Source organism: Lytechinus variegatus, chromosome 3 (assembly GCF_018143015.1).
Source record: "Lytechinus variegatus isolate NC3 chromosome 3, Lvar_3.0, whole genome shotgun sequence".
Lineage (NCBI taxonomy): Eukaryota > Metazoa > Echinodermata > Echinoidea > Temnopleuroida > Toxopneustidae > Lytechinus > Lytechinus variegatus.
In genome coordinates this window covers 37382714-37406453 of record NC_054742.1, presented here as the reverse complement: position 1 = coordinate 37406453, position 23740 = coordinate 37382714, and the positions used below count along the sequence as shown (strand labels likewise).

The 23740-nt window shown below is 35.1% G+C and overlaps 1 long non-coding RNA gene across 2 annotated transcripts in view; it reads left to right on the top strand.

Moving 5' to 3' along the window:
• The first annotated feature begins 8161 nt into the window (after positions 1 to 8161).
• LOC121410926 overlaps positions 8162 to 23740 on the top strand; it is a 36977-nt gene continuing 21398 nt past the window's right edge. Inside the window, exons 1-2 of one of the 2 annotated variants that reach the window (XR_005969399.1) lie at positions 8162 to 8475; positions 18788 to 18861. This is a non-coding gene — a long non-coding RNA (uncharacterized LOC121410926). The remainder of the gene's footprint in view (positions 8476 to 18787; positions 18862 to 23740) is intronic. The other variant, XR_005969398.1, reaches the window with a different exon arrangement.

Sequence of the window (23740 nt, the reverse complement as noted above, 5' to 3'; positions counted from 1 at the left end):
ATACGTTAATCAGTTTTAACATTTTGTCTCTTTGAAAGAACCTCAAAAGACATCAAAAAATATCTGTGCCCATGAAACCCTATATCTAAATAATAATTGGCAGTAACGTGATGTGATACTAGTTTTAAACCCTCCTATTAAAGTTGTAGGCTAGCCTAAAAAATACCTGATCGATAGAGTTTGTTGCATGCTGCAGGTTTAGCCGCAAGCCCAAAACTCATCTGGAATACCGGTAGCTAATTTTCATACCATTGCATTGGCATTGTTTCTTTTTTAAATCCACAATATTCGTCTGTAATTAAACTTTGCATGTATCCTTTCTGGGTAGGATTTCAGTGAGTGTCGTCTGTTAAGATGGTGCACGGAGGATACCACCCATGGTTTTATTGCCTCGTTGAGGAATTCTATCCCACCTTTTTTACCCCCCCTGCCCGGGCACTGTCTATTAAAACGGGGCTTTAGCCACAACTGGGGCCCATTGCATAAAACTTATGCTATAAAAAACTATGGCAATTTTCTGGCCAGAGTATTTTAATGTGTAATTTTCAATGGCATGATTTTGTTTGCCAGAGTTTTTTATGGCAAAAGTTTTATGCAATGGGCCCCTGGTTGTGCTACGTGTATGGAAAGCCAAACATGAAAGTTCTGTGTAAATCGGTGGTGTAGTGAGCCAAAAGTTTTGAGGGGGCTAGACATGGCATTTGGGGCAAAAAGTGCAATGCAAGTGAACCGATCAAGCAAAATATTTCACCTTTTTAATTGATTTTTAAAAATGTGTTAGATTTTAACATAATAATCAGAAAATGATATCAATTATCATTCACATTTCACCCTTTTTCCTCTAATTTTCTTTCCTTTTGTCTTGTGCTTTAATGGTAAAGAAAATTTGAATGTCAGTGAGCGGATAGATTGAACATTCACAGTTAAACCCATGGTTTAAATAAATAATGAATATGTACTTGTTTTTGGCACAAAATTAATAAACATCCTTTAGAGCTTAATTTAATCTAGAATAAAGGGAATATTGATCATGATGCAATCATGCTATAGAAGACCAACCCTAGGATAATGAGTATAGTGGGATACCTTCTATTTGAGTGAGTAATATGCATGTAAATTGTGCCTGTACTCTGACGTCCCTCTCTTGTGTTTGAAAATTCTGAGAGATTTGTTGACAAAAATGAGATCAATATACTGTGCATTATCATGAATCCACATGTATTTCTAAGTTATTCATTAAAATATGACAAATATTAGATCTACTGATTAATCAATATTCTTCTCTGTGCTCGGGATTCATTCAGTTAATTATTTCTTGAATTTTGAAATTATCACTTGCAGCCCATGCTATTTTGTCTATGTTTTAGGAAAAAAAAATTTCAACCCTCATGCCTCTCATGTTAAAGAACATTGGTGGCACATGAATTATGCATTTTTTCCTTCAAATTCTTAATTTTATTCATAAAGAACAGAAAGATAAACTCTATTCTGTGAAATATGAAGTATTATAAAATATGAAGTGTAAATTCAAGAAGAATCTTATAATAAACCAAAATTTTATAAACCAAATAAAACTTTCAAAGGATTCACATTGAATACCTTATGGATACATCATTTTCCATTTTCAAATCTATTAGGGAAATCATTTAATTTCTTCCTGGAATAAAATGTAAAGGATGTAATTAAAGGACTAGGAATTTCCTTCTACAGTATGATTGTAGACTTTTGAGTATTACAGGAAATAAAAAAGTGAGGTTACAAGTGTTTATATTTACATCAATGGTGTCTTGGTATCCAAGGTACTCATGTTGAAAAAACCAAATAACCTTTTATTTGTACCAATGAGTAACCCTCATTGTTATGCTGTACCATTGAGTAACCCTCATCATTATGCTGTTCTTGATGGTTGTAAAATGAATGAGAAACCTTCACTGAATGCTGGTTTTATGAGGATTGAAAAACAATCTATTAAAGTCACGAATAATAAAACATTACCTAGGTATCATATTTGTTATTGAATTTGTGGAAAAATAGTAACTGTTTTAAAGTTTCTTTGTACAATAAACACATTTTGATGCATTGTAATTTTTTGATGGGTCCACCACAACAAAAAAAATTAAGTAAATTAACAGGCTGGCGCAATCCCGACCCTATGGCCAATGGATGCTAAGGCTTATATATTCCTATCTACATGTAGCGCTCTTTTTGACTGGTTTCTATGAAAAGTGTCAATATGATATTCATTTGTGCAATTTTGAATGTTGTAGCACCAATCATATTTGTCTTATATTGAATGTTAATATATTCACAGTATATGTACTACACATACATGTATGTTTATGCATTGTACATACATGCACACAATAAAATATCAAAGAAAAAACCCTTGTAATCCTAAACTTCTTAAAGGATTCAATGATGTAATTACATGTAGTCTCTACCAGTAGCCTTCTTGTTTTGTTGTACAGTATACTGCATTTGGCTATTTAAAAAGACCAAGTGGATAGAAACCTTTTATTTAGCCATCCTTGAATGCTTTCCTGTAAGCTTTTCACAACTATACAAAGGGAATTAGAATTTTATTCTCAGAACCAAGTGACCTCTCATCAATCCTATTAAAAGATGTTTGGTGCAATACCCAATTATTTTTTTTTCTGTGGGTATTTATCAGCAATTTTATCAAGAGTAATAATAAATAGAAAAATTTCACTGTTCTCTGATTTCCTGGTTTCTGTTTATATCATTTGTTTTTGTGATATCCAGTTGTGAAGCCTACCTTGTAGATATAAAACAATGTCCCTGGCAGATACATGTAGGCTACTCATAAACAATTTCTTCAAAACCCTAATATCAATATCCTTATATGGGCAAAATATTCTAAAATAGGAGTTTACTATGAGGGGTGAAATTGCAGTTTTTCATCATTATGAAGCCCTTTTTATTGTGATATTGGTTATTGCCATGTTGTGACACCATATTGACCTCAATATTGCCTAAAGTAGCCTCTCTTTCCAGATGAAAATTATTATTAGACTACCATTCCCATGTGAAATGAAGGTCTGTTCCAAGCTCTAGGTCTTATGCTGAGAAGCAAGCTTGTAATTTAGTTTAGTGCTGGTTTTGCAGTATATTTTATATGATATTGGAAATGCACTTTAGCCTCTCTGACCAATTTCATAAAAGATGGGTCAAATTTTTCTCCATTTGACACTTTATTGAACAGGGGAAAAATAATAGACCCATACCTTAATTTGAAGGGAGCAAAGGGTGATGATGATAATAATAATAGTAATAAAATACCTAGATATTAATAGAAAATTTTCCATCTTAATTACATGCTCAGGGTGCTTTGAACAGAGCAATTAAGACAAGAAAATAATAATGGTTGTCTGTCAAAAAGCTTTCTTATACATGTTTGTCTTCAGGTTGCATTTGAAGGTGGACACTGCCATCTCGGTTTTCAAACTCTGTGGAAGAGAATACACAGATTTTACCCTGCATGAACAAAGGCCCATCCCCCACATGGTTTCTTTGATATATGCCTTTAAGACATTGAGAAAAGGGTCCTTATAAATTGAAAAACCCTCATATTTTTTTTGTGTGTATTCAGTTTGAAATTATAATAGCTCTCTTACAATCGAGATGTCTCTATATTTTCCCAGTGCACTCCTACTCCACATTTGCATTACCATTTTCTTTACTCTCACCTTTAATAAGCCTAAAATAATTGGCATGAGATATATCTACAGGCTTGATACCGCATTTGGAGACATTTCTTATTTTGAGATTATGTATGAAAGAAAACCTGATTTTACCACCATTTGATTTGAAAAGATAATCATGATTTATGCTGTGATCGATTGTTGAGTTTTTATGGTATTTATGAAAAGAAAATATGTGGCCATGTTGTGATATTAAGATTTAAATCCTTGTGGTTCCCACGTTCTGTATATATCCATAGGTTTATCTCAGTCCATCCATTCTGTTCCCCAGACATCATTATGAGTACAAATCTGGATTAAGCCTTAGCAAAGACCCACTTATCTGGTATATCAGCCAGACCAAAGACCCCTAACTGTCCATTGTAACAGTTATATTCATGATAAGAGATTAGGATGTATTTACAACAAGCTTACAGGCTCAGCGCATCCTGACTAATTCTTTACCAACATAATAAGATAGGCAAATAATGATTTGAAGCTCAGACAAGATACTTATCACTATATAGTACTGGACAATGAATATTGTATTTTGAAGATAGCTAAAGCTCTTAAAATGCTTTCTTTTTTAAGTAAGTGTTTTACAGTACACAAATAATTAATAGAATTTAAAATAGATCATATGTTAACCAAATTTACAATTATAGCTGTAATACACAAACATACTTTCCAATTATAAGGATTGTCTTAAGTTCCTCCAAGTCTTGAGAGGCGAGGTCTACTCTTGAAATCAGTATGCTTGATTGTATCTACATTTACGAAATACAAACAGTTTGAGGAAAATTTTTAGTTTTCACTCAAGTATTAAATGGAGTCCAGCAATTGGCAAATTTGTGATTGTCAGGGCTTTATGACTGACAGTAAGCTCATAAATCAAATTACTCAATACACAACATATGCCACTCAATTTTTATAGTAAAGAAACTATAGTACAATAGGATGTCATGTAAATGTAGCTATTGCAGTTTGCATGATATGTCAAGAAGTTCTTCATAATTCTAATGAAAAAAATCTCCATTAGTTTTATATTCTCTCATTCACTTCTATTCAAGTTTATTTTGTAGAATGGACTTGCAGTTTCATGTACCTTTCAATGAATATTCCATTCCATTGCAATCATGGATTCATTAATTCTGCAATATATTTTTATCATTTCCTGTGAGCATTGATGCAAATGTGCTAATACAGTGGTTTTACACATAATGATATTGTTCAATGATTTACTGTATCCATTTATCACCAATAGAATGGATTTTTTTTTTATTGAAAAGGAGTTTCTAGGGACCAAAATGCCTGAACAAAAGAGGAAAGCGCATTATCCTAAGGATAAAAGAGGTGGTGGTGTGTATTGCTGTATTTACATCTTCCCAATCAGAAAATACAAAATTTCAAAAAGTCTAAAATGACATGAAAAAATAATTTTAAGCATTCACACCTGCCTGGACCAGTAATTTAAGTTCCAGTAGTGTGTGCAACAAGTCTGTTATGTTTCCATTTGCCTATAGCAGAAGATGCACATCCTTCTCCTCTAAAGTTTGTTGAATTTGCTTCCACTATGCCAATATCTCCTTAAACAGCAAGTCCACCCCAACAAAAAGTTGATTTGAATGAAAAGAGAAAAATTCAACAAATATTACCCTGAAATTTCATCCATATTGGATGTGAAATAAGAAGTTATGACACTTTAAAGTTTTGCTTCATTTCACAAAACAGTTATATGCACATCTTGGTCAGTATGCAAATGAAGGGAATGATAACACCACTCACTATGTCTTTTGTATTTTATTATGTGAAATGTGAAATGTGAAATATTCTAATTTTCTCCTTGTTCTCATGTGGAAGAAAGTTTTCTTCATCCCTGAACATGTGGAATTAGCATTGTTTTCTCATTTTATGCTGTAGTCAAGTTGGTCCTTGTTTTCAAATCAGTAAAAATTGAAATATTCTATAAGTCAAATAATAAAAGAAACAAAAGTAATAGTGAGTGAGGGACATCATTGTCTCTCATTTGCATTTCAGTGAGTTGCACATAAAATTGTTGTTAAAAATAAGCAAAAATTTAAATTGTCATAACATCTTATTTTACATCCGATTTTGATGAAACTTCCCGCGTTATTTTTGTTCTATTTTCTATATTGATTCAAATCAACATTTTCTGGAGTGGAATTTACCTTTAACCTAGGAGGAGAAATCACTGCCAAAGTTCTTGCAGTTCTTGCAGGTACTTTTAGGAAGTACCTACTAATTTGCTGGTATTTTAGATTAGGTAACTTAGCTTTTGTACATACCTGGGGGCCATTTCACAAAGCTGTTCGTAAGTTAAGAGCGACGTTAAGAACGACTTGTGAACCTTTCTTGTAAACTTGAAAACCAGCGCCGATGAACATACTGTTTACCACAAGAAAGGATCACCAGTCGTTCTTAAATTCGCTCTTTACTTAAGAACAGCTTTATGAAACACCCACCAGGTATTTTTTTTCTGATCAGGCAGAATCAATATGGCTGGGCTATAGAATCTTGATTTTTCTCATGACTGATTTTCAAATGGGTCAATGTGTTCGGAAACTTGAAATTTGGGGGGCGGAAGTTTGGGTGAGACCAAACAACCCTGCAGTGAAAGATGACATTATAAGCTTCAACGCCTGTTTAGTATTGTTATTGTGTATAGCACAACACAATCTGTTCTACAAGAGTGATCAGAATGATTTTATTTTCATCTGCATGTGTTTATTTCAGTAGATGTTTTTAAGATGATAGTTTTTTGAACTCACAATGAACTTCGTCTTTTAAAAATAATCATCATGTGTTTTTTTTTCTGTATAGATATCCTTGTGTGAGTGTAGTGATATGATATATTTTATTTTTAGTTGTAACCCTTTAGAAAGCACAAGGTATGTATGTTATCAGCCAACACCTTTAAATATATGATGGTCAAAACTTTAGAAAGGATTAAAATCATAGGAATCAAAGAAAACAACACACAAGAAAATGTTAAATTCATGCCATCTATAAGAACCTCATACCCCTTTCATAAACCCCATTAAAATGAATTAGGCGGCTAATAGCAGCATAATTTGGTCGTAAAATTGGAGGAGGACAAGAGTTATCCGCATTACTCTGATGCTGCTATTATCCGCATAATAGCAGCATCGGGACAAGATTTTGAGTTTATGAACGCATTTCCAAATTATGCGGATAATTGCCATGGTGCAGTCACAAGGTCACCCTTTTCCAACACAACTGCATCGGAGGGGGCGTGTCCAGTTGTCATGGCGATTATCCCCCTTTTTCAGGACTGGCACTCGTAAAAATAATGCGGCTTATTTTCGGAGTTTATGAACGCAATTTTTATTGAATTATCCGCATTACTCTTAGGCGGCTAATTGGAGGATAGGTTTATGAAAAGGGTATCAGATTTGGATGTGTTGAGATTTTATTTTAGTATATTGTTTATTATTTAATGATGCATGCAATTTTGTCCATTTCAAGAGAGATCAAATAAGAGAAAATTAAAATTTGATACTCCTTAATATATTAGACCAGATGCATACAAATCTAAACAATCATTAATGCTATTTTTTGTGATTGATACTCTTTCTGTAATTATGTTTGAAGATTTCCCTTTCAGAATCATTTTTACAGCCATTCCCTTCAATCACGTATACACAGTATCACATTGTTGTCTTTCACAATTGGAATACTGGAATCAGTATGAAATCCTTGTATGGTAATTGGAGTCATATTGGTTCAATTTTCTTTTGAATTATGAATATGTGCTATCTCTAAATGTGTACCTCCATTTTGTACAAAATACAATGACACCAAAGTTATTGCTATCACGAAACTTCAAACTTTGAGATTTTGCTTTTAGTTACAGGTTAAATGTGGTCAACATTCTACCCACTAAGCAATCAACCAATAAACACTGTTTGCAAATGAGCTAAAGGTGCATGAAGAAGAAAACAAAATCCCATTTTAAAATAATCTAGAGCTGGGGTATGAGTCACCAGTTAGGCTAATAGAGTCCTGCAGTGAAAGCATAGTCTTTGAAGACAGATCAGGTTTGGGTTAATTTTTAATGTCTAATGTTTCACTTGCTATGCATCTCATCCCCAAAAGGAAAAGAAATGGATCAAAATTATTCAAAAAAATTTAATCAAAATTTCTATTCAATCAGATCTGAAATTAAATCATGAAATTACCATAATTTGTGGAATGAATTGAAGGAGAAGACTGGTAGATCCGCAGTATTTCATGCCAAATGCCAATTGTTTTACAAACATGATATTTGTGAATTTACTTCAAGATGGCAAGTTCATAGGATTTTGAAATAATTTTATTGCATTTTCATTGATATTGTGAAGAAAAGCTGTTTTATAATTTGTATTATTTGCAAAATTTCTGAAAATATCACTACTGCAGATAAACACAGTCTGCAAATATTTACCAACATATAAATGGGTGGCTGGTACATGAGTCTAGAGGGACCCCAGATGTTTACTCAGAGTGTGCTTGCCAGACGTTGAGTTTGATCAAACATGCTTGGCCAGTCACGTTGGTCCAACCCCATTTCAAGTCTCTGCCATTTCATTGAGCATTCAGTATTGTTCGTTTGAACTCTTACTAACTGGTCGACATCTATATTCTACATCGTATACTACTGTTAAATACTGAGCCTGAGGAAATATTATTTGTGAGGTGAAGGCTGCCTTTGTGTGTGTGATTGGATACTGATCATTATTGGGGAATTCCCCTGGTAAGAGATTTACATACATTCATAAAAGCATACATTTAGTTACATACATTGTTCAAATCCTTATGACAGTATTTCATGGATTCATTAGAGATACACTGTATGGCAGCATTCTTCTATGTACATTTGACATTGGACAGTGAGAATGTATGATTAGATATTTGATGTGATGTGGAAATGATTTTAATTGGGCTTTCATGGTTTCATTATTATGTAGGCCTATGTATTAGAATCCTATTACTTTTCTTTATCTGACCATTTTGACCAGGGGTTTGTTCAATCTATTCGTTATTGTGGAAATAAAATTACATGTACAATGTATGATAATAAAAGGCATTCAAAACTTTAAATCTGAAGTTAGTATACTTTAGTTGCACTAGTATGAGTGTGCTATAGCTCACTGGCCATGTAGCTCCCGTGCAAATTAAATTTGGAATTGTAATATCCTAATTTGACATAACATGTACCTACATAAGAAATGCATTTGCCAGTAGTGCTACAGACTGACTAAGACTAATGATATTAAATCATCAATTGGAATCAAGGAGATCAGAATCTATAGTGTTGCAGGGTACAGATGTAACTATGTCATAAATGATCAAACATGAATGAATGATTCATGTTTAAAAAGTGTAAAGCAATGTCTGGGATGGAGTCAAGTCCGGCCTTGAGGCACCATTTTGCCGGCCTGAGCTGCCGGCCGAGCCATGTGGGCAAATTCCATGGGAGAAAGTTCTTGGCCTCAACTTCATGATCCATCCTCACTCAGGCTTACTGTACGTTCTGCCTTATGATGACTCCATTCATAACTTCACACATGCAAATGTAATGCATTTGATAATGATTTGTCATAGCCTGTGTCTACCATTACTTGGTGTGATAATTGGTTAATGTATAAGACAATGAGTAACCTAGTGTGAAAGCAGCTGTCAACATTGTTCTATCAAATGCCTTTAACATCTGTATCCTATGCTGTCCTTTCAGTAGGTGGTTTCAGACCACCCCGAAGTTCGTCAGTTACAGGTATTCTCTGATCGGGAAATTTACCCCGATCAGAAAATACCAGGTATTTTGGTAATGTGAAAGCAAACTACGCGTAATATCCCCGAAAGAAAATACCCGCTAAATAGTAGGTACTTGGCGAAATTACGAGAACTTTCACGGGGATTTTTCCAAGGTCGCAGGTATTTTGGCGATGTGAAAGCAAATTACGGGAACTTTTAGCCCAGCGTGTCGTTGGGCGCGGCTCGTGGGTGGTTGCTGGGCTAGTGATTTTGAATCTCACGCCTTGCCTGCTTATCAGACCATACTGCGCATGCTCGTAACTTCGGGAACTTATCCCGAAAGGGTATGTTTCAGGGCGGTGTGAATGCAGGAATAATTAATGGGTATTTTTTAGCCCAAAAAAGTTCTCGTAATTTAACGGGGATTCTTGTGATCGAGGCGGTTTGAAACCACCTAGTGAGCACTTGCCTTGTTGTACACATGATGCCTGGAATTCAGAATGGATACATATTAGGCGGTGCTGCACCATCCCGAGTTTGCTCAATCTCGAGATTTTAGCCCGATCAGCCCTCTTCGCGATTAATCTCGAGATTCAAGAAACCCCGTCTCCACCATCGCACGAAGAGCGATTCTTGCTCGAGCGAGGCAACAAGCCCGATATTCCGAGCATGCGCACTTTCGATCTTGGAGTTTCAACGGCCCGCGCTTTTGAATAACTTCCCGCGATATGCAATCAAGTACATGTACTCTTTCGCCGAATTCGACCGTTGTTATGCAACAATCCTCTCAGCTCAGCCGCGCTATAATTATAAGCGAGTGAAGTATTCTTCGTTTAATATGATGGCGGACTCCGAGGCAACGACAGAGGGGGAGAGAGAGAGAGGGGAGGAAAGAAATGCTATTTGCTCACATTTTGCGAAGGAATAAGACGACAATGCTGTCAGTATTGTTATTGACTATGACCATCGTCGATAATGAGCGCCTCCCCCATCGGTCTGGTCTCTCCCAAAATCCATTCACGGGGGGCTTGACACCATCGTTGCTGATTGGGGAATTGATGAACGCTATGATAAAGTTGACTTTCGCATGCGTTCGGTATAATCGCTGTTTATGTTTTTACCAAGGCGGAAATGGAACGCGAATTGCATAATGGACTGAAGGTCATGAATAAATTAACCCGAGTCCAAACCCGAGTGCGTCTGCACCTACGAATTAGCGCGATAATTCGTAAATAGCGCGCTATTTTGCAAATAAACCCGAGTTGACTTGGGATTGCAATCTCGAGATTAATCCTACGAACTAGCGCGATAATTGCGTCTGCATTACAAACAATCTCGAGATTTTTCAGATCGGGATAATTTGCCGGATCAGAAATAGCGCGCTAATTTGAAAACTCGGGATGGTGCAGACGGCCCTATTGTTCATTTACAGGGTTTTTTTGTCTGATGACAAGTGCAGCTGTTTTGTAGACTATACAGTTGATAAAAACTCTTCAGTGCATTTTTTTTTCATTTTAATATTTTCTGTTGATCATGCGGTATGTAGCTGTACATACAAGATGTATTTATCATGGTATTTTGTCATTTAATGGTGGCATAACTGTCTTCTGAACTCATTTTTAATAGGGAAATTTAGTATACCTTAACTACTGATATTGCGTAAAATAGTTGAATTAATTATAATTCTAGTTTATCTGTTTCTGTTCTTTGTCTACTGAGATTGGGAATATGAAATACATAAACCATGATTGAAAACTGAAAAAAAGTTATAGGATTTCCATATTACTGCCATTGTATTCACTCAAATACTACATTGAATACTAGAATACAACATTGAATATTCCTATTACAAAGAAGGACCAACATGATTCACATTTCATTAGTTTCAGGATAAAGTTTGACAAAACTTAGTTTGAATAAAACAATGAAAGTATTTGAATTAAAAAAGATGGCACAGAATTATTTAAAACCGATACTATGAAATGATTTAAATGAAAAAAAAGATTCATGGTTATCACTTGAAATTAATGTTGGTGACTACCATTGGCCATATTTAATGTCACAAGAGAAAAAAAAATGTCTAAAAGATTGTTTTATAAAAAGGAGCATGGACCAAATCCATGCTCCAATTGTTAATGAGATGTGATCTAATAACACACCTTTATGAACACCTGCTTGATATGCACAGATCAAGAACGAGATATTGAGATTTAATACTTCATGCTGTGCTCTAGACATGGTATATATTGATATAGCCGAACATGAATGTGTGTTAGCACTGCAGTCTGCAGACTTGATCATTTGACATTTACAAAAGCTCTCATCTATCATATGAACATTGCATAGAACACGTTTAGCGATGCACTTATAGTTGTCACGGCAAGAGTTCCATCGCATTAATAAGTTATATTCGGGCTGCAGTTGCTTTCATGAAATATTCAAGCACCCGTTCTAGCCAATTTTATAACCACAAAATGCTTCACACCATTCCTAGTGTAGAAAATGTATAATAGACCACTCTAGCTATGGAAGTTGAGTCAATTATAATAATAGAGGTTGTGGAAATAAGCTTTAGCTTCAACATACCGGGTACATATTTTTTTTTTAAGTTTTAGAGCAAATGATTCTGTGATTATTTGACTTGGGGTGTGTTCAATGTCGATTTTCAAATTTAAAAAGCACCATGATTGAAAACTTATTTGAAACAAAACACAGAACAAAAACATGATCAGCAATGCACTGTTCAGTGTCGAAAATATAAGGCTTGTTATTTGTCAATTGTCTTTAAGTTTCCTGCTTTGGTTGGCGCAGCTTCATTGTGTAGTATGACCCATCACAAAAAGGTCAATTCTGGCAACTGCTTGTGTAGGCCTCCACTGCGATAGCAAACTGAAAGACATTTAAAAACTCAATGCCATATTCGGGATGCTGAAGGTCATAAAATCTCAGCTGATTTTGTTTCCAAACATCTTTAAATTTTCCTCCTAAACACAAACTGAAAGGCTGGGAATGGGAAACATTGAACACACCCTTTGTTTCTCTTAACACATTTTATAATAGCGTTTTCAATCATGATTCATGTTGCTGTTTAAATTTGAACATTGACATTGCACACACCAACATAGGCAGAGATTACTGCATTTTGATTTTGGGAATTCATGTATTCTGGATTACTTATATCTGTCTACAGGCCTATAGAATTTGAACATGTACTTGTCTATCATACTGTACATCTTGAACCGAATTCACAAAGATGGTTTTTAAACCATCGGTTGAACCCATGCTTTATGCAGATTTCCTTTAATGTGTAAATATGCCGTATATTAAATAAATGTCCGATGCTGATGCCCGCTTTTGTCACAGTGCTCTAAGTTGATGCCTGTTTTCATGGTTTAAGTATGCTATTTTATTCATGAGTCCACTGTCTGAAGAGTGGACTCATGAATAAAACAACCTTTATGAATTTGGGCTCTTATGTTCCAAAGACAAATTACCTATTATAATGCAGTGAAAATACCAAGTCATTTTTTAATCTTTGGTTTATGGAAGGAATCAAAATTAGGATAATCTTTTTCGTCATGGAGTCTTGCCCATGCATGGGACCAGTAATATAATAAAAATCATTACACTCTAGAATTAAAGTACCATCTTAGAAGTGTACCCATGCCCATTTGCACTTAAACAATGCAAGTTTGAGCTTAATAGCAATAATCAATATTCTATGACAGCTGAGCCAAAGATCCTTGATAGCTGGTTATTGTTTCCATTCTTACAACTGTTTTTCTTTTGTGTTCTCAAATCTACATCAGTTGAACCCTTCTGCCAAAAAATGCCCATAGAACTGCTTTCACACCACCCCCTGAAAATTTTCGATAATTAACCTTTGTGAAAGCAAATTACTTGTAACATCCCTGAAGAAAATACTTAAGAATTGATAGGTCTTTATAAATGTTAAGATTTTTTGCAAGGATTTCTCCAAGGACATGGATATGATAATGTAGGCCTATGCAATGTGAAATGAAATTACTTTTGAAAAAAAGAGGTTAGGCAAGAAGAATGTGCACCATTTGCCTATTAATATTTGAGTCTTGATTAACATAGGCTCACAACTTCTTTTATTTGGGTGGGTGTAAATTTCTCATGCTTGAAAAGTTCTTGTAATAAGATATTTTTGTAAATGTGTGGGTGTGAACTGTGACAGCACCAAATAGGTCTACATATTCAATACCATCTTGGTTGTAGTGCATTGACCTATTATGTGTGTGATTGAAAAGTTGTTACTCACAATGGTCAAATGCATAGGTGGCGGAAGTGGGGGGGGAGGCAGGTCCCCCATAAATTTGAGGTGGGGGGACGGTCCCCCCTAAAATTTAGCTTGATAACCTTTTGTGTGTGTGTGCTTGTCAACAAAATTTTGGTGGTCCATCATAAAATTTTGGTTGATAACTATTTTTTTTAGTCAAATTTTTTACCTGTCTCCATCCCAAAATTTCAGGTGGACCCCTCCCATTTTTTTTTTCGCCGCCAATGTAAGCATGCTATTTTCTTTTCTTTTCAAAATTTTATTTCTACCTCATAATTCATAAATGATTGTGACTTTTTCACATTCCCAGAAATAAAAATTTGTTCTGCAATATTGGTATTTTATATGAAAGGACAAAACTACCTTGTTATATATTTGAAAAAATAATTCAGAGGGAAAACCTTGCAATTTTTGTTCCCTTTTATTATGGCACACCTTTTATGAAATACAAGCTTAACAGACTAGATATGGTACCAGCAAATTATTAATCATAAATCTCAAGTGACAGTGTTTGACATGCAACTGGTGTGACTTGGATAGAAGTGATATTTCAGGGAGGCATATTGGAAATACAAACAAAAAAATTATTTGTGAGTTTTCATGGTTTTAGAGAGAATATCATAGAAAATTGACCACATGCAAAAGATTGCATTTATTTTGCTCTTCAAATTAACTCACATTCATTAATAAAAATGTGCAGCTCAGACATTGGGCCGACACAATGTATGCAGTTCTTTTCTATGTACAGTGTATGATTTTCTCAGCAGAACAAGTCAATATGATATGAGATTTATATGTCTTACAGAGAAAGAAAAATAAGTATGAGGGGAGGAGGGGACATTATCTTTCATTAGTATGGAAATGTTGACCTGAATTTAATCATATCTTTAATGTGGCCATGCAGTGATATAAGAGGTTTTATGTAAAAAAAATGGTGGTAGTATTTATCAAGCTTTACAATGATTGAGTTGATAGACCAGCAGGTGAGCAGGGTAATATGATATCTAATATCAATGAAAATCATTGGAATCACTTCAAACACTCCATCAAGGGGCATAAAAATTTTGTACTTATAAAGGAAATTGAAGTGGATGATAATGATTATAGCCCTGTTCTCAGTATACTTTCTTGAATTGGTGCTCCGCCGCGGACCATGTTGTGGGGGCGGGGGTGGGCGCACATCTGTGTGGTAGGCACCAAAATCTCTTGATTTCGAGTACCCGCAGCTACCATATGATGTCAAAGAGCAAATTTGACTAAGGTGTCTTGTATTAAGTCCCATTTTGCCATGGTAGGCTGGGAATTTAGGCCACTTGATAACACATTTTGACAAGCCATGGGCTTTGTGCCTGCAAGCTTGAATTTATAAGACAAGACTCAGTAGGGTTGTCTGCACCAGCCCGAGTTTTCAAATTAGCGCGCTATTTCTGATCCGGCAAATTATCCCGATCTGAACAATCTCAAGAACATTTGTAATGGAGATGCAATTATCGCGGGAGTTCAGTGGATTAATCTCGAGATTGCGATCCCAAGTCAACATGGGATTATTTGCAAAATAGCACGCTATTTTACAAATTATCTTGCTAATTCGCAGGAGCAGACGTACTGGGTATTATTTATTCATGGCATCAGACCATAATGCATCGATGCCTCCCTCGAGCAGAAATTACTCTTCTTGTGATGGTGGAGACGGTGTTTCTTGAATCTCAAGATTAATCCCGAAGAGGGCCGATCGGGCTAAATCTCGAGATTGAGCAACTCGGGCTGGTGCAGCACTGCCTCTTTACAAAAACAAACTCCTAAGATAGGATATTATACAATATTTAATGTCCACTCACTCATCAAAACTATGAAAGGGGGCATTTCAAGGGCACCCTTGTTGAAGAGGAGAGGGGTATTTTTAGAGCAGTGATTGAGATGGGATAAGGGGCTCTAGAGGAAGGGGAAAAGGAAGTAGGGGAAAGGAAGTGCCCTGCATGGATGGCTAGCAGTTTGGATGCTTCTGACTGTAATGTGAGGTTAAAGATTATGAAAGTGCAAATTGGCTCATGATAGTAGAGTAGCTTTGATAATGTATGTAATATCTCTAGATCAGAACCTAATATGGGTTGATGCATTTGCTTTCATTACCTTTACTGATTTGCTTGATATCAGGTGAGAATCACATCTGAAGATAGATAATATGCAAAATTGGCAATATACATGTAATTTAAAAGTTTGATATTCACAAGATAGACCTACATGTACATGTTATATGTACAAGTATCTTGTAACTACATGTAGCAGAAAACATGTTGACTTTTTTTTTATTATATCATTCATATCTATTTCATGGTTCAACAGAATCTTGGCTGGCTTCCATAAGGCTGTGGTATATGTTTCTGATAAACCAAGTAAGATGATGTACATGATAGCTTTTATAGTATTAACCAAATATTTTATTTACCATTCACAGATCTAATCTTGTTGCTAAGAATTCAATAAGTTTCATTTGATTTTTCTTAGAAAAGAATGATCAAAATTATTTGGACTAGAAGAGTGTACATCCAAGGACCTGTTGTATAAAGAGACACTAGCAATATCTACTATCAATTGTAATTTTTTCTACTTAATTTTCCACAGGCTTAGTTACAATTGAACTGTTATGAAAAATACACAAGATTTATTTAGCATTCTTGAAATATTATTGGATGCTCTAGGCACTTTTATGTTGCAGGGCACAGGCCCCATTGCAGCAAGAATTGATATTAACAACAAGTGTTGGGTTGCCACTCAATCAAGCTAAGCATATGATGGCAACCCCTGAAACCTTCTTAAATCCTTATGTTATATAGAAAATACTTTGTTTATATTTTTTGTTGTCGGATATTTTTGTTATAATGTGCTATGTATTTTCTTTGTTATTTTGTATTTGAAAAGTTGTAGAAACAAATGAATGAATGAAAAACCAGAGGCAAATTCACAAATATGCGCTTCTGATTGGTAGAAATTCTTGTTGCGTTTGAATTTCCGTTGCCTGGTTTGATTGTAACTCTATGTGCAATATAGACCTCTGTCCCTTCACTCTGACCACTAAACCCAAGATATTGACTTAAAAAAACTGTAATGTGTGCTCTTATTCTTTTAGAGCTTGCTTTTAGAGTTAATCAACTTGTAAACAACCATTGTGAAACACAGAGTGTCAGTGACACTTGGGATACAACTCATCCCCCAACAATGCATATATTTAACCAGTTTAAGTCATGAACTTAAAGATATCCTTATCAAATAAAGGAGGGGCAGTAAAGATTTCCTATGATGAAGCTTTGGTAGTGGAATAGACTTAGTTGTCAATCCATTGTTATGTTTGTAAAGTTATCACTAGGATTGGCTAGATCAGAGTGGGTGTCAAAAGAGGAAATGTACCAAGACTCTATCTATTGTGACTATAATCCAAAGAACTAACAAATCTGTACCAGTTAGAGTTAAAGACTTATTAAGGATCGTGTGAATATGAATGACTCAGTGTAGAATGCTTGTTGAAAGATTGTATGCAATCTGCTTGGTATTTTGGCTAGACATGAAATTTTGTAGTCCATGAATGATTTGAGGATTCTCTGTGCTCTCTGTGGCAGTTTTGCTTTTAAGCTGCTTATTGGACATTAGCACCATTTCATTTACAATTGTGGAATAATTTTTGTTTACGGGCAACGCTAACAGATGAAGAATCAAATATTGCTAGAATTGTATCTATAGGATTAAATGGGTTGACATTAATGTGCATCATGGGTAGACTTTTATCTTGATTGCATCAGGAAATAATCTCAATATGAAACAGTCAAAACATAGATGCTCAATAGAAACAGTTATGACATTCTCTCATTTACTGCGTGTCATCAGATTTCACGTTAATTCTGATTAATCTGATTAATTTCTTTCAGTGTTCAATGTCATCTTAATTTGTGTCTACTACATTTGAAATGATTGTTTTTTCTATAAGGGGAAAATGGATTATGAATTTCAATGAAGATTTTACCAGGAGAGAGATTAAACCTAGAGTTGATTGCGATGATTATGTCAATGTTCAACATAAATATTGATGAGTGAATTCACAAACTGTTTTTTGTGTTAATTTGTGTTTGTTTACAAGTGCTAAATAAATGAAGAGAAGTTATATGAAGATTTTACCAAGGAAAATAATAGGGACATTATAGAAAGGTAGTTCTTAATTAATTATAGGTGTTTGAAGTATCTTTCCGGTTCTGTAGAACACTGACTTCTTTCAGAATGTCAAGCCCTTTTAGCTGCTCTCAAGAGAAGGAAGTTATCAAGTCCTTTTCATTTCCTGATTTGTCAACGGATATCAGATTACATATTCTTAACCCTTTTTAGATTAGAACCTCACCACAACTGTCTTGTCAATTATTCTATATTTAGAATATCGATATAGACCTTTTATGAAATTCAGTATGTACTATAAATAAAGATTTATCATTGTGAGCAATAGATAAGAATATCTTGAAAACCTTGGCCCTAATTTTATACAACAGCAGTTGTCAAAGCACAAAAATATTCACAAATGAACATTTTATGTTTTTGTACTTGGTGTTAGAATGCAATGTTTGAAATATTATGATAGGTTCCATATTCCACTAAATGAAAAAAAAAAGATTTAATGTCCAAGCTTACAAACACCCATAGTCACATTTAAGCAAAAGAAAATGTTATAATAATTCATAAAAATAGTATGTTTTCAGTTATCAAGTGGATGAATTTACATGTGCATCCAAGCACAGTTAAATGCTGTCTACCCGTTATAATCCACATTTGAATGTCAAGATTAAATATTTGATGATTTTTTTCCCCACTAAAATAGCTTCTTGGAAAGAAAGTAAATTTATCCTAATTCATCCTTGATTCCTAATGCTCATTTCAATGAAAGTCAAATGACCAGTGTCCTGTACCGTGAATATATGCATTTAATAATGTTGGGTTTTTCTATTTCATTATCTATTCATTATGCATGCAGTGACCAGTGAAAAGGGGCGAATGATTGAGGCAGGGATTTATCAAGGCTTGGCATCGATCATTCTATATTAAAAGGTAAGTGGATGATGTATTCTCAATTAAATTGCAGTATGACGGGTATTCCAGTGAGGGAGTTTAAGTTATTACCGGCTTGAAAACAAAACCTGCTATGGAGGCTATTTGAAAGATTTATCTGTAGATGAAGTACGTTATACACTACTAGATAACATACATTTAGTTTAATTATTTTTTTCTCTTCAATATGGTTTTTAAACATGAAGATGACACTCAGGCCCATATTCTGAATTCAGATTTGAATTAAACCCTTGTTTAAAGTTGTGGTTTAAGTATGGAGAGCCAATTGGGACACAAATCTCTAACAGTAGGGGAAGGCGGGGTAAGTTGAGCATAGGGGCAAGTTGAGCCACCAGCCCTAGGCCAATAATGAATGAGTCAGACATTGTGGTGGAGTCATGTATTGATGACCCATAGCATAACCCCTAACCCCACCACATTGTTTTCAACTTTGAAACAAAAAGTAGTTTTTAAGAGGGAAAAACATGAATTTCAGCCAAAAAAGTAAAAAAGAGTGTGAAATAGATAAGTGCTTTATAAACACACACGTCTTTGAATATAATAAAGACATGATAACAGCATTATTAGTCCAGGTATTGATCTTCATTCTTGTCATAGTCTTTTATATGATGGATCCATAATAAATGTGTGGATACAAAATTATCGCACTAAGTTCGGACTGGGGTAAGTTGAGCCAAACAGCATGGGGCAAGTTGAGCCATGGTAATTCCTATGGTAATGTATCTTAAAAAACAAACAAACCATAAAAATCGATTGAAATGCTGGCTGAAAGGAGCAAATTTACATGACTGCACTTTTCCTTTTAAAGGATGTTAGTATTTATAGAGAATTAGCAAGTGAAAAGACTTTGAACAAAAAATTGACATGCTGGTTCTCCCCTCATACATTTTGTACATAGTTTTTGTGGCTCAACTTACCCCAGAAGGTGGCTCAAACTTACCCCATATATGGGGCAAGTTGAGCCATTTGACATTGTTTTTTTCAAAGGTCACGATGGCTTTCAGTGTGGGGATAGAAAGTTATATATAGGTGGAAAATATTTCAGAAGAATTAAATTTCAAGGCAAGGTACTTATTTCGACAAGATTATTAATCATATCAATTCTAACATGCAAAAAGCAAAAACTGTCACAACTTACCCCGCCTTCCCCTACACATCCAGTTTATTAACTTTTATGAAACTCGAATTGTTCTTAATTGACTGGTAACTGAACTATTTTGAAATATTTTTATTCTATTATGAAAGCCACAGGAAACAAAATAGTAAACATAAGATATATATATACAATATAAACAGAACTTTTGAATTTTTGGCTCCCATAATTTTACCACAGAGTCAGACCATGGTCTAAGTTAAACCTGACTTCAGAATATGGGCCATAAAGACTTTGTCTAGTGTATTGTATAGTATCAATGTATTATTGTGGAATATCTTTTGTTTTTAAGTGGTAAAATTTGTATATTCTCTAGTTGTAAGCCTTCAGGTTTTGTAAGAAAACTGCATTTTAAATGAAAATTTAGTTTTAGACGCACTGCTTCCCTTGCTCCTTTTGTGGTGGAGTGCAAGAAAATAAAGACTGTCATATTCGGGTAATTTTAATTGAAGTCTGCGCCCGGTCTGTCGTCTCTAAATGTCTTCTGGTTAGCGTGCCGTGACATTGATGTTCATCAGTAGAGGTTATATAAACAGACTGTGCTTACATCTCAGGTACATAGCTTTATAGGCTTGAGGCATTCCAAGGGTGCCTAAGCTCAATCCAGGAATGGGCAGCACCGGTCTTGTCCATGTTGTTTTCCTTGTCATAATGGTTAAAGGCAAATCATCTTTCATTTTAAGTCTATAGAATTGAGTTTCACCACAACCCTGTCAAGTTTTATGGAATATCAAGGGGAAAAATGATAATGTCACACCTCTGTATGAACTTGAAAGCAGGAAATTGGATGTTATATTTACAATAAAAATAATCGTCTGTTCTCACTCATTCATCTGTTAGTGCTCCATACTTATGATTTTTTACATGGTAATCCTAATAATCGAGAATCACCAGGGGAACATCATGTCTAAAGGATTATTTATTTCATTGAAAAATTTTCTCTCAGCCAATCAGCTGCAGGGATTTCATCAGACAGCACTAAAAGTCATAGGACATGATTTACTTTCTTCTTTGAGACAAACCCACCAGTGATGAGGGTTATGGGGATACTGAAGAAGCAAATTGGTTTCTAATCTTGTATTAAAATATGTAGTATTTTAGCATGGATCCGTACTCAAACTATGTTTCCAGTAAAAATATTAAAATATTTGACTAACGAAAACCCTTTGAAATATAAGCTCTGACCCTAATTCGAGGCAAGATGGATATTCATATTGTTGATTACACCAAGAATCTTGTTAGGAATCTAGAGTAGCTGGAAGGATAGTCCAGGTTGTCTTGTTCACCCATCATCCTGTCATGAACCTCAGCTTAGCTTGCCTTCTATTCTTAAAAGTGACATTGATGTAGGAGGAAGATTATCCTACTAGTCTTTCAGCAGGTATTCCTTGGGGCCTGAAGCTGGGATGTTCACCAGTTCATAGTCTACCGTCATCAGAGGGAAGATCAGTCACTTTGGACCCCATCTGTAAAGAAGCCATAGAACCAGTTGTGACTGTTTACATCAGGGAGAAATGGAATGACCTTTGGTATAAAAGAAGATGGCTTTTGTCTTCTGTCTGCATCATGGTTCTAGAATAGGGTGATTTTTTGTTGTTGCAGGAATTGAGCTGGTTGGAAGCTTTAAATTGAACTCATTGTATTCGCATCTACCACAAGGGATGTGATTATTGATGTTATGAAGTAGAGCTCATCTTAATATATTACACAAAAATAATGATAAGCGCAATAATGGTAAAAGAAAAAACAACAACAACAAACACAGGTATAAAGAGAGAAATATGAATATATATAAAACAAAAACATGATAATATTTGATATAAAAAGAGGTCATGAAATTATAGGGAAGAGACTAAATAATAAGTAACAAAGACCAAAACCAGACTGCACTTTACTTACTCACATTTTGACTGTAAGTCTTAGCCAAATTTCCAGTCATTAGGTGGTTTCAGACCGCCTCGAAGTTCGCCAGTTCCAGGTATTCTCTGATCGGGAAATTTACCCCGATCAGAAAATACCAGGTATTTTGGTAATGTGAAAGCAAACTACGCGTAATATCCCCGAAAGAAAATACCCGCTAAATAGTAGGTACTTGGCGAAATTACGAGAACTTTCGTGGGGATTTTTCCAAGGTCGCAGGTATTTTGGCGATGTGAAAGCAAATTACGGGAACTTTTATCCCAGCGTGTCGTTGGGCGCGGCGGCGTGGGTGGCTGCTGGGCTAGTGATTTTGAATCTCCCGCCTTGCCTGCTTATCAGACCACACTGCGCATGCTCGTAACTTCGGGAACTTATCCCGAAGGATGTGTTTCGGGGCGGTGTGAATGCAGGAATAATTAACGGGTATTTTTTAGCCTTAAAAAGTTCTCGTAATTTAACGGGGATTCTTGTGATCGAGGCGGTTTGAAACCGCCTATTGGGTACAGTATACCTGTATATTAAGATCCTGTTCATGTGTAAATTAGTTTTAAAGCTCTAGGTATCTATCAGATATGTTGATTTATGTCTGGGGCAGCAGACCTGTATTGTCACCATCCAAAAGACTTGACCAGGGTTTGAACTGCATTAATTTGAAACTTTACCATGTAGCTTCAGTGGATTAAAGGCACATGCCACAATGTCCTGTTCCTTCTTTTGCTTAAAAAAATGAAAGAAAATTGCTCTTTTATATAAAAGTGATTAAAATTAGTCCTAATATTTGCTCATCAATTGTTATTTTGAGGAACTTAAAACTTGGGCACTATATCATGAAATTGCCACTACCTAAAATGGTAGCAGTCAGTGATTAGTTCTCAGCCGATCAAAACATTGGTTTCTGGATGATAACTTGTCAGTGCTGACATCATTACGAGTGAAAATGGAATCTTTATATTTCAATATTTCAAGTTAAATAAATGTGATTTTATGTTTTCCCTCTCCATTTTCTTTTAAAGAAATGCTTTGAAACACTTTGAAAATGCTTCAGCACCAGTTAAGTCTTTGGTGTGGTTGGATCTAATTTAGAAAATGCTTCATTATAAAAGCATACTCCTACTCTGTTAACACCCCACTGGTTCCTTGCGGTTGGTAATCATCTCTCTTCTTCTCCTAGTAAGGCTTTGCATTTTGTCAAATTGCTTCTGGTACAAATTTGAAGGTAATAGACCTCCTAATGCCATGGCCATGTGGGAAAGAAGATGTCAGTGTATTATGCATCACGCATCTTGAGATATCTTCACCAAGGTGTGCAAGAAAATATCTGCAGGGGTTTTAAGATCTCCCACTCCTGTTTTCCTTCCAAACTCTGCTGGGTATCATCCAAAAATAGATCCAGATGCTGAACTTTATAGCAGTTGATGTTGAACTTGAATTGGCACGGGATGTGAAATCTTGAGCTGTTATTAAAGTTTATGATGTTTAAAAGCGAATATGATTATTTGCTGTACATATATACTATTCCATACTGAAATTATAACACAATGGCTTGGTTTATGATTCGCTTTTTAAATTAGCAGTTTAGACCGTCTAGTGACAATTCATTAGTGCGTCCAACTGTCTGCTCACATCTATCCCCTAAATGTTGACATGTTTTTAGTGATGAAATGTGCTAATGATGGTTAAGATATAATCAAAATTTAATGAGCATTGCGCGTGTGTTTTATCACCATCCAAGCCCAATTAAGGAGAAAGCATAGTTACTACGAAAACTCCATAATTCAAAGTTGT